We start from the raw sequence: 5,002 nt of genomic DNA, 5'->3' as shown, positions 1-5,002 counted from the left end.
GCAAGATTTTTTATAGTGTGGGGATATGGGAGGAGCTCTGAAGCTAAGGGGTATGGCTAACATTATGAGCATGTATTCTTCATTTTTTGAAGGTCAGAGTTTCAGTTTTCTTTATTTTATATATAATTAACAGTAACATCCCAATATACATCACAGATGTGTTAAAAAGCCCTTAACAAGAATAGGGCTGTAGAACTTTGCACGGGTGGGTGGAGCACAGAAGTATGGCAGGCCAGAACTGAGTTTCCAAAAACTCTTTATTTGCACTTTTCAGTCGCAAACACACTCTCCCAGCCACACGCATACACACACACGCAAGTCATCTGGTGCGGGAGAGAGCTCTCTTCCTCTGCTCTCTCTCTCCTTATATCGCGCATGGTCGCTGGGAAGACACACAAACACAGGTTAATTGACATCAGGTGTAGTGATTCTGCCACTTACCTTCCCTGACTCTGCCCTCCGGTCACAGACCGATGCTTGACCACGCCCCCGCTGCCTCAAGGGCCATAGTATCAGATATCAGATTTATACGATTTGATAAAAATGAGTGGAGATAATGGAAATAAGAACACCACTTTTTTTTACTCTGTAAACTGTAATAAAACATAAATGCATTTTTAAAGAGCCTGTGAGGAGTACGGTCAGTTGTATACATCATAGAAACGAGTAGTACAGTGGAATCTTTGAGTTATCAGTCAATAGGCATGGGTCACTGTCACCACAAGAAGGTTCTGGGAAGGTTCTGGGTTCAAACTTGGCAGCCAGCTGGGGCCTTTCTGTGTGGAGTTTGCATGTTCTCTTCGTACCTGTGTGAGCTTCCTCCAGGCGCTCCGGTTAACAAAATAAAACAAAGAAAACATACACTCTAAAAAGAAATGTTTAGGCTCAAAAAAAAAAAAATCTACGCAACAGTTTGCATTAGTCTTTTTGAGTTATGACAACATTGTTTGAAATTACATTGAACCAACAAACTTTATAACTTTGTGGGAATTAGCTTTTTCCCTTCAGTCAAAGATTATTTTGATTACTCTTTACTTAATAGCTGTTAGACTAAAGGCAAGTTTTTAAGTTGATAACTCATAAAAATTATGTTGCTACAACTAGCTTTACCATATTATTTTAAAGTAATTTTACCTGTTGTCTAGTTAATAACTAAAATAATGTACAAAACTTTTTAAGTAGCAACCATTTAAAAAAATTGAGTTGCTCCAATTAGAATTTCTTCAGTTTTTTGTAGGTTCTTCTTGCTTGTGTTCATGTTGTAGCTTTTAAGAAAGACACGTTCAACCACTGATTATAATTAACCTTTTTTTTTTATTTTGACCTGCAGCTGAGTATTTAAAGACATTATAATTAGGCCAACACAAAAAGCAACTCAACTCAGAAACTCAAATTTTGACTGCTTTTCAAGTTACAAATAAACTGGCCATACTCCCTTGAGAAATTATGGTAAGTGTTAAGCATAATAAATTATGCCATTCCAGGCAAGTCTGGCAGGCCTTTAAAAAACAGACAAATGCATTATATATGTAAGACCTTTGTAAACATTCTTTATGTGTATTGAAAAGTGCAATACAACAGATTTTGAAGACCTGCAAATGCATCTTGAAGAAGTGTGACCACCTCAAAATCTAAATCTCCATAGACATAACAGCGAAAGCCATGGAACTTTGTAACATACTAAGCTGCATGAGTAAGCCCACAGTATTAATTTCCAAAACATAAAAAATACATTCTCTTTGGGCTAAAATATGTTGTAGCAGTTTGTAGGGGTGGAGCACAGAAAAGACGGCAGGCCAGAATTAAGTTCCACCAGAAACTCTTTATTTGGTACTTTTCAGTAACTATATTCACTCTCAGCCACACATACACACGAGTCGTCAGGTCAGGGAGAGAGCTTCCTTCCTCTGCTCTCTCTACCCTTATATAGGGCGCAGTCGCAAACACACAAACATCAATTAACCAACATCAGGTGCAGTGATTCTGCCACTTACCTTCCCTGACTCCGCCCTCCGGTCACAGACCGATGCTTGACCACGCCCCCGTTGCCACATATGTATTTGCTTAAACAACATCTTTGTTTGGTTAACTGTCAAGACAAGATTTGTTGGACATAAAGCATAACAAAATTAACCTGAAAGAGAAACATTCACAACTGTTTTCATTGTCTCTTCAGTTGTCTTCTAAATACAAAACAGTGTAATCTGAGGAAAATGTAATAGTGTTCTGAAACAGGTGGAATCTTTAGAAAATATTGTTCTTGAGACTCATCACTTTTGCGCTGGCTTTCTGTCCATCAAGGTCGAGGAACAACCTCTGAAAAACTTCAAAAGTGCATTTAAGTTTCTTGCAGTAGCTCAGGTTGAGCGCATATACTGTATAATGGCCATCAGCAAAGCACAGAACCTTGGGATGTCCTTTTCCTCCAGGACTTTTGTTCCCTCCACCACAATGGTTGCCATCCAGTGGTCAGATGCAGAAAGGTCACCAACGATGGCAATTTTTATAACCTGATTTTCCAGGCTGGCCTCGAACTCTTCATTGTCCTTGTATTAAAAAAAAGGTGATAAATCATAATGGTAAGATACATACAGTACACACGTTTCTCTTTTATCACACAACTAAACATGTTTGATGACCAACTTGGCCTGTCTTAAGTACATTTCTGTCAAGGTTTTCAATTGCTCAGCATGAGGTTCATTGTTTCAAATAGAGATTCTTGTTTGTATTCAAGGAATACAGTAGTACAGTAGCAGGCTTCTGCCATTGCATTTACACTATGCTTAGTAAGGATTTAATTTTCTTTCAAAATATGAAAGTACTTACCCCAAACTCCTTGAACAGGCCCTCTTCCTTCTCTCCAAGGTATACAACAAGGCAGTGGATGGCTACTTCTCTGCGCATTTCAATTGTATTGTTCTATGAGGAAAAGGGTGGGGGTGGGGGGTCAGGATGAAGGATCTAAAGTATAATTTGTATGGGTGACTGTCCATATAGAGTGCATTTCAAATATACGCAAAGTCTAAATAATTCACATACCACAAGAAGCATGTCCTTCAGCTGCCGGAGTCTTAATCCTGAAGCTCCTCCCCTTGATGACACCATATCCATCACTTTCTGGGTGCAATGGTCAAGTTTGGCCATGAATGTCCCTTCATGACTTCACACTTCATGACTTCACATCCCTTTTCATGACTTCACACAAGAGCTCCATTCTCTCCTTCTCCAAACTTTCACTGGTTTCACCTTGTGGATGAAGAGGTAGGTAATTTACCTCAGCCTTTTTTAGCTTTTTAACATTTTTAGCAGGAGCCTGCTCATGTGACGGTTTTCTCTTGAGTGAGTTCACCACAATTTCTGGGCAGCCAATCTCATGAAGTTTGGATCTGAAGTCGTTCATTTTATATTTGAGGCACTGGATCCATCCATAACACCCATTGAAGGACCCGGGTTCTTTGAGGCAGGGATGTTTTTTGACAAAGGCCTCTGCTACTTGACTTAGTTGGGCACTTGATGGATAAGCAGCATACTCAAAAATGGTCTCAGCTAAATTTCCAAGAATGTCTGGAAGTAGCAAGATGAGATCTTTGGTACCAAACAGAGTCCCAGAACAATTAAATGTTTCATTGCCTGACTGAAGCAGAATTTCTGTACTGGCAGAGAAACGAGGGATTGGAAATTCCACAGCCATCCCTTTGACTGCTGGGTGGGACTTTCAGTGATTGATGTCGGTGAAACAGGTAAAGTGTCATGGGAGGATGCAGATGAGCAGACATCATCAGAAGGCAGAGGTGAACTATCAGTAACATCTGTAAAGGTAAGAGTTACTGTTGGAGATTCCTCAACATACACAACTTTGATAGTGCCCTTGTCCATGATGTGAGTTGTTGAAAGCAAGGAGAAAAATTAATTATCAAAATCAGCATCCTTGAAATGCAAACAGAAATTCCTCGAAATCCCAAATGTATCCTGAACAAGTGAATGAAGCTCTCCAACTGTTTCTGGGATTCCAGATGGTAATGTCAGTTTCTTAATATCATGGTCTGAAAGTATCACTTGGAGATGGGCTGGTTGTGACATTGCCTGTAATACACAAAATGTTTGAAATGTTTCAGTAAGTACCATAACAACAAAGCTCAATAATAATAATAAAAAAACCGCATAAGCAAATTACAAATGCCACATAGCCAGTAATGGAGGGATCAACACTCTGTCCCTGGATTAGAGAGGAAAAAATACATCTTAATGTAAATTCAGGCTGACAGGATCAATACTCATCATCAAAAGGTGATATTTATTGGTTATTAGAGAACCCTGTAAATTTATCTCAAAAGCTGTTGCTGTCTTTTTGTTTCAGCTATGACTTCTGTATTTGACAAGCAAAGGACATGTTATGAATCTATGGAACATAAATGTACTGTTTCAGGGTTACTATGCTTTTCCCACCAAGCACATAAGGTGTTAAAGGGAACATGTCAGACAGCGGGGCGGCATGGTGGTGTAGTGGTTAGCGCTGTCGCCTCACAGCAAGAAGGTCCGGGTTCGAGCCCCGTGGCCGGCGAGGGCCTTTCTGTGCAGAGTTTGCATGTTCTCCCCGTGTCCGCGTGGGTTTCCTCCGGGTGCTCCGGTTTCCCCCACAGTCCAAAGACATGCAGGTTAGGTTAACTGGTGACTCTAAATTGACCGTAGGTGTGAATGTGAGTGTGAATGGTTGTCTGTGTCTATGTGTCAGCCCTGTGATGACCTGGCGACTTGTCCAGGGTGTACCCCGCCTTTCACCCGTAGTCAGCTGGGATAGGCTCCAGCTTGCCTGTGACCCTGTAGAAGGATAAAGCGGCTAGAGATAATGAGATGAGATGTCAGACAGCTCTGTAGGCTCTAACACTTTCACAGTGCATGTTTTCTCAAGGACAAAACTCCTGAGATGCTCAACTGACCAAGCCATCAAGCATTTCACAATGAATAGAAGTGTGCCCTTCACAACAACTATTTGGATCAACTC

This window comes from Neoarius graeffei, chromosome 14 (assembly GCF_027579695.1).
Source record: "Neoarius graeffei isolate fNeoGra1 chromosome 14, fNeoGra1.pri, whole genome shotgun sequence".
NCBI lineage: Eukaryota > Metazoa > Chordata > Actinopteri > Siluriformes > Ariidae > Neoarius > Neoarius graeffei.
Note: the sequence above shows the minus strand (reverse complement) of the source record.